Genomic DNA, 13,504 nt, shown 5'->3' on the forward strand with positions numbered 1-13,504 from the left:
AGAAAGATGAGACCATCTGCTTCCATTAAGATTTACAGTCTGAGAAACTTTATACAGGCTCACTATAAATAGAATACTTCTCAGCCTGTAAGAGAAATAGAGTGATTTATGCTATACTATGGATAGAGATTAAAGACAGTTTGCTGAGGTAAGTAAGTTAATCAGTAAAGAACAAATATTGTCTGACCTCCCTTATATAAAAGGATAAGATCAAATAAGTATATTGAGACCAAAGTTTACTAATGGTTAGCAGGGGTGGGAGGGGGAAAGGGAGAATTGTTGCTTACAAAGTACTGAGTTTTAGTTTATAATAATGAAAAAATTGCATTGACTTAGTATTCTATTGTATGTAGTAGTTGTAGTAGTAATTAAGTGCCATCGAGTTGGTTCAGACTCATAGCGACCCTGCATAAGGTTTCCAAGGAGCAGCTGATGATTTTGAACCACCGTCCTTGTGGTTCAAACTGACCTTGTAGTCCAGTGCTTTATTCCACAGCACCACACCAGGATGAATACTGCTTACCCATTCATCCTTTAATAGGCATTCAGGGTATTTGCATCTTTCAGCTATTGTGAATAATGCTGCATTGAACATTAGTTTACAAGCATCTGTTTGAGTATTTGCTTTCAAGCTGCTTGTAAATACACCCAGGAGTGAAATTATTGAGCCATGTGGTAGTTCTATTTTGAGTTTTTTGAGAAACTATCACACTCTTTTCCACAATGACTATATCATTTTGCATTACCACCGGCAATGGATAAGCGTTCCAATTTCCTTACATCCTTAACAATATTTGTTATTTTCTGTTTGCATTTTTTTTTTTTTAGATCTTAGGCAGCCTAAGCCCCCAAACCAAATCCTTTGCTATCCAGTTGATTCTGACTCATAGTTACCCCGTAGTACATGGTAGAACTATTCCAGAGAATTTTCAAGGCTGTAATCTGTATGGAAGCAGACTATGACATCTTTCTTCCATGGAGCAGCTGGTGGGTTTGAACTGCCAACTCTTGGTTACTAGCCAAAGGCTTAACCACTTTGCCACTGGGGTTCCTTAAGCCATCCTAGTGGGAGTGGAATGGTATCTTATTGTAGTTTTGATTTACATCCCTCTGATGGCTAAGGACATTGAGCATCTTTTCAAGTGTTTGGTGGCCATTTGAATGTCCTTTTTGGTGAAATGTCTATTCAAGTTCTTTTCCCATTTTATGATTGGACTGAATTGACAAATGTTGTGTGATTGATTTACAATAATGATAGCTAGAGAGAAAGAGAAGCTGCTGAGGCTGCTTATGTACAACCACAACACATCATGGGATTTGTTTCAGAGATTTGGAGGCTTAGGGTCATGGTTTCAGGAGACATCCAGTTCATTGGCCTAATAACAACTTCAGTACTTCTATTCCAACTCCTAGTGCTTTGTGTGGTGTGTGGGGTCTTAAAAGCTTGAAAATGGCCATCCAAGACATAATAATTGGTATGTATTTGCCTGGAGTAACAGAGGAAGAAGGAGAGTCAGGAATAGGAGGAGGAAATGGAATGTGTGACTAAATGTCTCCATGAACAACTGCCTCCGTGGCTATGAAACCAGAAGAACTGGGTGGTGTCCAGTTGCAATTACTGAACATTTGATCAAAGATTCTATAAAAGAATCCTGATCAAAAGGGGAAGAATGCAGAACAGAATTTCAAATCTTCATGGACTCCAGTCTTCCTGGGGCCATAAAGGCTAGATGAACCCCTGAAATGATTGCCCAGAGATAAAACCAAAAATATTTCTTGAAAACGTCTTAAAACAAAACAATAGTTTAGCTTAACTAGTTAGAAATGTCTGCCTTGAGATGTGCTTTTTGAGATCTATCTATATGAGATCAAACTGACTAGAGAAACTCAAAAGATTAGGTAGAAGCTTTATCGGGCAGTGAACATATCTTAATGTGGGAGGAACAGCTTGGAAAAGGAAAGTTAGAACAGTTGCACAATTCCAAGATTGTTATCAATGCCACTGAAATGTGTCTATGGAAACTTGAATTGGTATATGCTTTCTTTGAGTATATTCTCAGCAACAACAAAAAATTAAATTATTAAAAAAATAAATTATAGTTTTCAATTTTAATGATTTCATATAGACATTTAAGTTTTTAATGTATTTGGATTATATTTCTGGCAAATGCTATTAGGTGAGGCTGTAACTTTATTCTTTTTTCATTTTTTTTTCCTCCAGTAAAAGCCAATGTTCCTAAGAATATATATTAGGCAGCCTACGACATTCCCACTGGTATATGTCATTACATTATAACATATTAAATTCTTATACAAACTTCAGTGCATATTTTGTTCTATATATCCGTTTGTTCTAGATCAGGCCCTATAGGTCTCTAGCAAAGTGCCTAGAAATATATGCATATAATCTATTGTTGTGTGCAGTCCAGTCAGTTCCCACTCATACCAACCCTGTATAGGGTTTCCAAGTAGTGGCTGGTGGGTTTGAACTGCTGACATTGTAGTTATCAGTCCAGTTCTTACTCTGCTGTGCCATACCAGGACTCCATGTAATCTATTAGAAGATGTTTTTAAAACAATTTTCTGATGGTCAGGAGGTGAGAGGAGGCTTAGCTAATTAGGGAAACTAAAATCACTTGTTCATATTGTTGGGCGTGTAGTGTAAAGAACAAAATGGGAGCTGACAGTGTTAAAGATGAGGCTGGAGGCCTGGAGAGGGTTTGTAAGTCAAGCTGAGTAGTTTATACTTCATCACAAGGGAAATGGAAAACAATTGATTAAGAGGTTTTAAGCAGAGAAGTAGCCTGGTTAGCTACAGCATGTAGAGTGCAGTGAATTATTTATGATTGTAATGTTGTTTGTTCTAATATGATCCCTTTCTGAACACTTGGTAGTGGTAGCAAGGCACCATGTAGTTCTTGTGGCCAATGTCCCTTCACTTCAGGACCTTCATTTGCTGATGAGGTACAGCTCAAAATGAGAGAAACAACGCAAACATCCATTAATAATCAGCACATGAAATGTATGAAGTATGAACTCTAGGAACATGTTCCACCGCATTCGTAGATGTGTGTGCAGCAAAGATAAATACCCATGTACAAATATTAGAAGCTAGGATTTACAACACATATTTTGGGGACACAATTCAATCCATAACACCTAGTTTTGTTTTTTACCACTTCCATTTGTTTTGTTTAGTTTTATTTTTTAACGGGAAGACCTGTTCAGACTTAGTGTTTCTCATCAGTCAAAGTGCGTGGTTTGTCCTTGAGTCTTTGTATTATCTCATTGACTGTCTTTTAGTCAGAATACCATGTATTCCATACATTAAGTGCATTCTGCTAGAATGAGACAGTTTTCTTTTGGTGTATTCTCTGAAAACCAAAATTCCATGTTATATAATAATTCCATGTAATATCACAGCCAGCCCCAAGCATTCTTGACAGTGTTCTTCCCATTTCTACCTTTCCTATAGACTTCTCTTTGTATTGTTGCTGTTATTAGGTGCCAACAAGTTGGTTCTGATTCATAACGACTTTATGCGCAATAGAATGAAACACTGCCCAGTTCTGCACCATTCTCACAATCATTGCTGTTCTTGAGCTCATTGCTGTGATGCCAATCTACCTTGTTGGGGTCCTTTTGTTTCTCACTGACCCTCCACTTTACTGAGCATGGTGTCCTTCTCCAGGGACTTGTCCATCCTAATAACATGTCTGAAGTATCAAAGACAAAATCTTGCCATCCTGGCTTCTAAGGAGCGTTCTGACTGTACTTCTTCCCACAAAGATTTTTTTTTGTTTTGGCAGTCAATGGTACTTTTAAGATTCTTCTCCAACACCATAATTCAAATGCATTGATTCTTCTATGGGCTTTCTTATTCATTGTCCAATTTCACATGCATATGAGGCTATTGAAAATACCATGGCTTTATTCAAGTGCACCTTAGTCCTCAAACTGACATCTTTGCTTTTGAACATTTTAAAGAGGTCTTGTACAACAGATTTGCCTAATGCAATATGTCATTTGATTTCTTGATGTTGTTTCCATTAGTGGTGTATCCAAACAAAATCAAGTATTTGACAACTTCAATTTTTTCTCCATTTATAATGATATTATTATTGATCCAGTGGTGAGGATTTTTGTTTTCTTTACAATGAGGTGCAATCATACTGAAACTTGTGGCCTTTGATCTTCACCAGTAAATATTTTAAGTCCTGTTTGCTTTCAACAAGCAAGGTTGTATCATCTATATATCTCAGGTTGTTAATGAGTCTTCCTCTAATCCTGATGCCTTGTTTTTCATAAAATTCAGCAAAATTGGCAGTTCAAACTCACAGCTGCTCCTTGGAAACCCTATACAAGGTTGCTATGTGTCAGAATCAACTCAATGACACGTAACAACAGCAACATCAGATATTTGCTCAGCATAAAGATTGAATAAATACGGTGAAAGAATATGATCCTGGTACACAACTTTCCTGATTTTCAACCATTCTGTGTTCCCTTGTTTTGTTCGAATGACTACCTCTTGGTCTATATGACCAGGCTCTTCATGAGCACAATTAAGTGTTTAGGAATTTCCATTCTCTGCAATGTTGTCCATAGCTTGCCATGATCCACACAGTTGAAAGCTTTTGCGTAATAAATAAAGAATATGTAAACATATTTCTTGTATTCTCTGCTCTCGTTCAAGATCCATCTGATGTCAGCAACGATATCCTTTGTTCCATGTCCTCGTCTGCATCCAATTTAATTCTCTGGCAGTTCCCTGTCAATGTAGTGTTGCAGCTGTTTAGCTTTAGCTAACTTTTTACTTGCATGTGATATTAATGATATTATATGATGATTTCCACATTTGTTGGGTCCCCTCTCTTTGGAAAGAGAACAAATATGTATCTCTTCCAATCAGTTGGTCAGGTAGTTTTCTTCTAAATTTCTTTGCATAGATGAGTGAGTCCCTTCAGTGCTACATCAGTTTGTTGAAAAATTTCAATGTGTATTCCATCAATTCCCAGAGCCTTGCTCTTTGCCAATACCTACAGTGCACCTCACACATGCAAAAGCTGGACAGAGAATAAGGAAGACCATTGAAGAACAGATGCTTTTGAGTTATGGTGTTGGAGGACAATATTGAAAGTGCTATGAGCTGCCGAAAGAACCAACAGATCTGTGTTGGAAGAAGTGCAGCCAGAATGCTCCTTGGAGGCCAGGATGGCCAAACTTTATCTCTCATGCTTTGGACATATTATCAGGAGGGACCAGATGCTGGAGAAGGATATCATGTTTGGTAAGGTGGAGGGTCAGAGAAAAAGAGGAAGACCCCCAGCGAGATGGATTGACAAAGTGGCAGCATCAATGGGCTTAAGCATGGCAGCAATTTTGAGGTTGGCCCAGGATCTGATAGTGTTTCGTTCTGTTGTGCATAGGGTCGCTGTGAGTTTGTACTGACTGGATGACACCTAACAACAACAGTGCACCTTGGACTTCATCCCTCATTAGCATCGATTCTTGATCATATTCTACCTCTTCAGATGGTTGAATATCAACCATTTCCTTCCATCTTCTTTTGATGTTTTCTGCATCATTCAGTATTTCTTCCATTGTTGTTGCTAAGTGCCTTCAAGTCAGTTCAAGTCAGTATTGAGTTTCCAAGGAGCAGTTGGTGAGCTTTAACCAGTGACCTTGTGGCTCAAACCAACTTTGCAGTCTAGCACATTAGCCCACAGTGCCATACTATATGGCAAGTTGAGGCTTGATTTTTTTCTTTAGTTCTTTCAGCTTGAGAAAATATAGCCTTGGTTATAGAAATGATGCTAGAGATCACATGATAGAATTTTGCAAGATCAAGGACCTATTCATTGCAAATATCTTTTTTAAGCAATATAAAAGACATGAACCTCACCAGATAGAATGCACAGAAATCAAATTGACTTCATCTGTGGAAAGAGACTGTGAAAAAGCTCCATATCATCAGTCAAAACAAGGTCAGGGATAGACTATGGAATAGACCATCAATTGTTCATATGTAAGTTCAGTCTGAAGCTGAAGAAAATTAGGACAAGTCCATGGAAGCCAAAATATGACCTCAAACATATCCCACTTGAATTTAGAGATCATCTCAAGATGATTTAATGCATTAGACACCAAAGACCGAAGAGCAGAAGAGTTGTGGGCTGCCATCAAGAACATCATACAAGAAGAAAGCAAAAGGTTATTAATAAGACAAGAAAGAAGGAAAAGATGAAAATGGATGACAGAAAAAACTCTGAAACTTGCTCTCCAGTGTAGAGATGCTAAAGCAAATGGAAGCAATGAGGAGGTAAAAGAGCTAAACAGACAATTTCAAAGGACAGCTCAAGAAGACAAAGTCAAGTATTATAATAAAATGTACAAAGACATATAGAACCAAAAGGGAAGAACACATTAAGCATCTTTCAAGCTGAAAGAACTAAAGAAAAAATTCAAGTCTCAACTAGAAATATTGAAGGATTCTATTCTCTTTTGTGCTGTTGTTGGTAAGTGCCATTGACTAACCCTGTATAGCATTTCCAAGGAGCAGTTGGTAGGTCTGAACTGCTGATCCTATAGTGCTACAGAGAAATAGATTAGGAGAAGAAGGAAGTATCTCTGCTGCTTTCTTTTGACCCAACAGAAGGCTTTAATTTGCATAATGAAGCTTGGGAACATCTTGATTATTTTTTTCAGTCCAGCTCCATTGGCTTTTTGTTGTTGTTAAATGCCACCAAGTTGGTTCTGACTCATAGCGACCCTGTATATTGTTTCTGAGGAGATTGTGGTTTGCAGTCCTGTGCTTACAGTGTCACACCAGGTGTCAGGGCAAATTCCTTTCTTTCTATATATTAACCGGCAATGTTTCTTAATCTTATTTCTGGTTTCATGGTTTTCTGAATCTCTGTCTGTGTCTTTGTGTGTTTTCAGGATGTGGCAGAAGTTGCTAAGTGGATACTATTTTACACAAAAACCATATGTGACCCTCACTTTGGTGGAAACATCTGTTTTGTGTTCAGTTGAAATATGCTCTCTTAACATAGTTTTCTCATGTAATTACTTATTTTACCACATCTTCACAATGGCTTGACTTAATGATTTCTTTCAGTTCATTTTGTTGAGGTTGTTATTCAGTGCTGTCTAGTCAGTTCAGACTCAGAGTAACCTTGTATAGGGTTTCCAAGCAGTGCCTGAGGAGTTTGAACCATCGCCCTTACAGTTATCAGTCCAATATTTATCCTACAGCATGATATCAGGACTCTAGTGTCACTCATTAGAAGCCTCCTTGTGTGGCTTTGTGGGATAAGCACCAGACTATGAACCACAGGGTCGGTGGTTCAAACCCACCAGATACTCCTCAGAAACCCCGTACAGGGTCGCTATGAGTCAGAACTGACTCAATGGCACTTATAACAATGAAAACAGAATTCATTTTGGAATTTGGATGAGCTGTAAGATTAGTACTGGACTGCGAACCACAAGGTAGGTAGTTCAAACCCACCAGATGCAACACAAAATAATAAATAAAACCATGAATCTTATATTTATTTCAACAAAAGTAGCAAAATCACTATGATTAAAACAATATATGCAAACTTTATAAATTGGAGTCCTGGTGTGGTGCTGTAAGTTAAGCACTAGGCTGCTAACTGTGAGGTCAGGGGATTGAACCCATTAACCACTCCTTGAAAACCATATATGGGGTCGCTATGAGTCTGTGTGGATTAATAACAAAGTATGGATAACATTGGTGAAGAAATCATATTATAGAACATTTAATTATGCTCATGAGGAACCTGTACCTAGAGGAAGAGGGAGTCATTCAAACAGAACTAGGGGATACTGAATGGTCTTAAATCAGAAAATAAAAGTGTGCCAGGGATTTACCCTTTTCCTATACTTATTCAATATGTATTCTGGGAAAATAATCCAAGAAACTGAATTATATGAAGAAGAACATGGCATCAGGATTGGAGGAAGACTCATTAACAACATGTAATAGGCAGATGACACAACCTTGCTTGCTAGAAGTGAAGAGGATTTCAACTACTTACTTATGAAGATTAAAGACTACAACCTTCATTATGGATTGCACCTCAATTTAAAGGAAATGAAAATCCTCACAACTGGACCAAAAAATATCATCATTCTTAATGGAAAAAATATTGGAGTTGTCAAAGATTTCATTTTTCCTGGATCTACAATGAACACTCAAAGAAGCAACATTCAAGAAATCACAAGATGTATTGCATTAGGCAAATTTGCTGCAAAAGTCCTCTTTGGAATATTAAAGAGCAAAGATAACAGTTTGAGGAGTAAGGTGTGTCTGACCCATGGCATGTTATTTTCAATGGCCTCATATGCATGCATAAGGAAGACCGTAGAACAGCATTTGAATTATGGTGTTAGAGAATAATATTGAAAATAGCACAGGCTGCCAGAAGAACAAACACATCTGTCTTGGAAGAAATACAGCCAGAATGCTCCTTAGAAGTGAGGTTGACAAGACCCCGTCTCTCTTTCTTTGAACATGTTGTCAGGAGAGATCAGTCCATGGAGAAGGGCATCATGCTTGATAAAGTGAAAGGTCAGTGAAAAAGAGGAAGACCCTCAGCGAGATAGATTGACACAGTGGAAGCAACAATGGGCTCAAACAATTGTGAGCATGGTGCAGAGTCGGGCAGTGTTTCCTTCTGATGTACATAGGGTTGGTATGAGTTGGGACAGACTCAAAGGCACCTGAGAACAAGTACCCATGAAACCTTCCCTGTAAACACTATCATGTTTGCATTTATAAAATGTTTATTTCTGTACCAAGGACAAATGAAGTATTATTCATAAAAGAATTAACAATTTGATGTTTATACTTCACCATTATTTTGAAGCAGCTCATGTTCATTTACAGAATTTTATTCATTTAGAACAATGTCCTTGAAGAAGGAAGGATTTCTATCTGTGTAGAAACTGAACTGCACCTGTGTCAGGGGCTTACAAACGGACAAACATACATTCTTGATGATATCCTTTCAAGTTCAGACCTGTCTGTCCTCAGTCTCTGTTCTTTCTGTGTGCTATACTGCCTCATTATTACCAAATAGTCCTGTCCCAATATCAAGCATGACCTCCCTACTATAATTTGCAGAGACCTAGTGTACTGTAATAATTGAACTCAATTGCAAACATCTTGAGTGATGTCAGAGTTTCCATGCAACTTGAATCTGTCCAAAGTTTCAAAAACATAATACATTTTCAAAGAATATTTCAAGACGAAGGAAAATTTCCAGCTAGCTCTATAACTGTATAAAATAAATCAATTTCCCCTAAATCTTACCACAATTTGAATAGGTAGATTATTTCTTAAGATTTATGTGATTAGGAGACCATTAGGCCTTCTCAATCCTATCCTGAAAAATAAACAAGGGTAAGTGAATACTTTCTTCTATTTTAATAAATATTCAATCTGACTTATGTAAAGAATATATGATGTGACTCTTTTAATGCTTTGTAAAAGTGTTCAAGAAGCTGTTTTATAGATTTATACATTGCTGAAGTATATGTAACAAATGAGGTTGATCTTTGCCATTGAACATAAGTGCTTGTATACTGCTTAGTTTGAAATTCCTCATTGACAAATCTCATTCCTGGTCTCTTTCTTTTATAAAGAAAATCATTACGTTCTCAGCCAGAAAAGTACTATTTGCCACAGAAAGTTTGGTAGTCCCACTGGAAGTTCACTATAATAAGGCAGAATAGAATTTGTACAGCATGGCTCCATCCAAAGAGCCAATGGACTGGAAAAAAAAAACTCCATAGAGCCTTTGAAATTACTTTAACATGAGAGAGAGAGATTGATAATTGGTACCAAGTTCTATTTAAAGAGGAGTCATTTTAGTTAGGATTTTTCCAAATCCTTGGTAACTCTGGAATCCTGATGATCCACTGGGATGAATGCAGGGATTGAAGAACCCACCCTGGGCCCACAGAAAAGCTGTATCATTAATATAGCTTAGGGAATGTACAGCCTTCACGGAATGCATTAAGTAAATCAGTGCCCACTTAGGCATCGGTGTCTTATGGTTAACATGGGACTTACATTCTAAATATTTAACAACCTATTTTAATTAGATACAAATTTAGCTTCAATAACACCAAGACAGTTTCTATGCTGCTTCTCTTCCCCTTTTTTATTGTTGTTGCAAATTACAACTTTATACCTAGTGTGTACAATAACATAAATTTATCATTATTATGTATGCATGTTGTTGTTGTTATGTGCCATCGAGTCGGTTCCGACCCATAGCGACCCTGTATAGGGTTTCCGAGGGTGTAAATCTTTACGGGAGTAGAAAGCCTCATCTTTCTCCCGCGGAGCAGCTGGTAGTTTCGAACCGCTGACCTTAAGGTTCGCAGCCCGATTCATAACCACTACGCTACCAGAGCTCCATATGTATGCATATATCTGTTAAATCATGTAGGACATAGCTAATAGAATTGTAACACAAAAATGCTATAAAAATGGTAATTATATTTATGTATGATATTACATTTACTGGAGATATGCTTTTCTTTATACAGCTTCAAGGTGATTTTCTAGTTTCTTCTAGACACTATGTCTATGGTAGAGAACTCGCTCAATTTTTGTGTATCTGGGAAGGTCTTTCATTTGCTTTAAAATTTAAATTTATTTTCTTTTTTCTTTTGGATTGGGTGAAGGTTTACAGAACAGATTATCAGTTTACATTCAACAATTCATATTCATTTTGTTTCTTCTCATTGATTGCAGTCCCCTCAATGTAATCTCACTTATCCCGCTTCCTCCTGTGTTTCCGGTTTCCATTCCTCCTTCTTTCCTAAGCCTTCTTGCATAAATGCTGCCCTTTTGATCTCATGACTGGTTATTCTAAGGTGTGTGTGCTTCGCTAGTGTTATTTGTTCCTTTATAAACATATTGGCTTCTTGAAAATTGAACCACAAGGGTGAGTTCTGTTCCAGACCTGAAGAGTGACTGTGAGCCAGTCTCGAGTGTCCCATATGTCTCTGGCCATCCATTAAGCCTGGCCTCTTTTATGATTTTGAGTTTTGTTCCACATTTTCCTCCCACTCTGTCCAGAACCTTTTAATGTGATCCTTTTCAGAGCATTTGGTAGATAGCCAGACACCATCTAGTTCTTGTTTCAGGGATATGTAGACTGATGTTCTCATAGTCCATAACTTCATTCAATGAAGAGTCCGGGTGTCTTTGGTTTTCATCTCTCGTCTTTCCTCTGGACAAGTAGAGACCAATAGTTGCACCTTAGATGTCCTTTCATATGTTTTTATGACACCAGTCAATTTGCCTTAATTTTGAAGGACAGTTTTGCTGGATATGAAATTCCTCATTGACACATCTTTTTTTTTTTTTTCCCAGCACATTAAATATAACATCCCCACTTCCTTCTGGTCTCCATAATGTCTGAAGAAAAATTGGCATGACATCTCACTGAATATTCCTTGTTTGTGATGATTCATGCCTCTCTTGATGCTTTCAAGAGTCTTTTGTTTTTTAGTTTCTAAGAGTTGGGCTATAATATGTTTAGGTGTAAATCTCTTCAGATTTATCATACTTGGAATTTGCTGAGTTTCCTAGTGAGTAGATTCATATCTTTTGTCTACTTTGACAAGGTTTTAGCTATTAATTAATCAAATATTACTTCTGCCTGTTTCTCTTTATTTTCTACTTCTGGAACTCCTATAGCATATATGTGAGTCAGTTCCATAGTTTCTCCCTGGGAACTTTGTTGTTGTTGTTAGGTGCTGTTGAGTCAGTTCTGACTCATAGTCATCCTATGCATAACAGACCAAAACATTTTTCAGTCTGACACCATCCTCACAATTGTTACATTTGAACCCATTGCTGCTTTCACTGTTTCAATCCGTCTCATTGGGGTCTTCCTTTTATTTGTTGACCCTCCACTTTACCAAGCATGATGTCCTTCTCTAGGGACTGGTCTATACTGATAATATGTTCAAATTAGGAAAGATGAAGTCTTGTCATTCTGGTTTCTCAAGAGCATTCTGGCTGTACTTCTGACAACATAGATTTGTTTGTAAATCTAACAACCCATGGTACTTTTAATATTCTTCTCCAGCACAATAATTCTCATGCATTGATTATCTTATGGTCTGTCTTATTCACTGTCAAATTTTCACATGCATGTGAGGCAATTGGAAATATCATAGCTTGGGTTAGGGGCACCTTAGTCCCCCAAATGATATTTTTTATTTTGAATTCTTTAAAGTGGTCTTTTGCAGCAGATTCGCCTAATGCAATACATAGTTTGATTTCTTCATAGCTGCTTCCATGAGTGTTGACTGTGCATCCAAGCAAAATAAAGTTGTTGGAAACTTCAATCTTTACTCAGTTTTTCATGATGTTAGTTGTTGGTCTCATTGTGAGGATTTTGATTTTCTTAATATTGAGGTGAAGGTTGTATCATCTGCATGATGTTAGTTGTTGGTCTCATTGTGAGGATTTTGATTTTCTTAATATTGAGGTGCACTCCATACTGAAGGCTGTAGTCTTTGATCTTCACCAGTAATTATTTTGTCTTCTTGATTTTCAGCAAGAAAGGTTATATCATCTGCATATGGCAGGTTGTTAATGAGTCTTCCACCAATCCTGATGCCTCGTTGTCCTTCATATAATCCAGTTTAGATTATTTGTTTAGTATACAGATTGAATAAGTATGGTAAAAAGATACAACCTTGATACTTGCCTTTTCTGATTTTAAACCATTCAATGTCCCCTTGTACTATTTGAACAATTGCTTCTTTGTCTACATACCAGTTCCTCATGAGCACAATGAAGTATTCTGGAACACCCATTCTTTGCCAATGTTATCCATAGTTTGTTATGATGCACAGAGTCAAATGTCTTTGCATAGTCAATAATGTTCAAGTAAACATCTTTCTGGTATTCTCTGTTTTCAGCCAAGATCCATATGATGTCAGCAGCGATATCCCTAGTTCTATGTCTTCTGAATCTGGCTTGACTTTCTGACAGTTCCCTGTGGATGCACTTTTGTGACTGTTTTTGAATTATCTTCAGCAAAATTGTACTTACGTGTGATAATAATGATATTGTTATATAATTTCCTGGGGCGGGGGGGATCATATCTCTTTGAAGTAGACACAAGATGGATCTCTTCCAATTGACTAACTAGGTAGCTTTCTTCCAAATTTCTTGGCATAGATGCTTGAGTGCCTCCAGTGCCTCATACATCTGTTGAAATATTTCAGTTTGTTATCCATCAATTCCTTGAGCCTTGTTTTTCACCAAGCCCTTCAGTGTGATTTGGATTTCTTTCAGTACCATTGGTTCTTGATCAGACACTACCTCTTGAAATGACTAGCTTTCATTTCTTTTTGCTACAGTGACTCTGGATATTCCTTCTAGCTTCGTTGCATGCTTTTTGCATCATTCAATATTTTGACCATAAAATCCTTCAATATT

At 37.3% G+C, this 13,504-nt stretch overlaps 1 pseudogene; it reads left to right on the forward strand.

The window, feature by feature from the left end:
* LOC102827276 overlaps positions 1-13,504 on the forward strand; it is a 112,743-nt pseudogene that overhangs the window by 56,080 nt on the left and 43,159 nt on the right.

The sequence above is a fragment of the Chrysochloris asiatica genome, unplaced genomic scaffold (genome assembly GCF_000296735.1).
Source record: "Chrysochloris asiatica unplaced genomic scaffold, ChrAsi1.0 scaffold00069, whole genome shotgun sequence".
NCBI classification, from domain to species: domain Eukaryota; kingdom Metazoa; phylum Chordata; class Mammalia; order Afrosoricida; family Chrysochloridae; genus Chrysochloris; species Chrysochloris asiatica.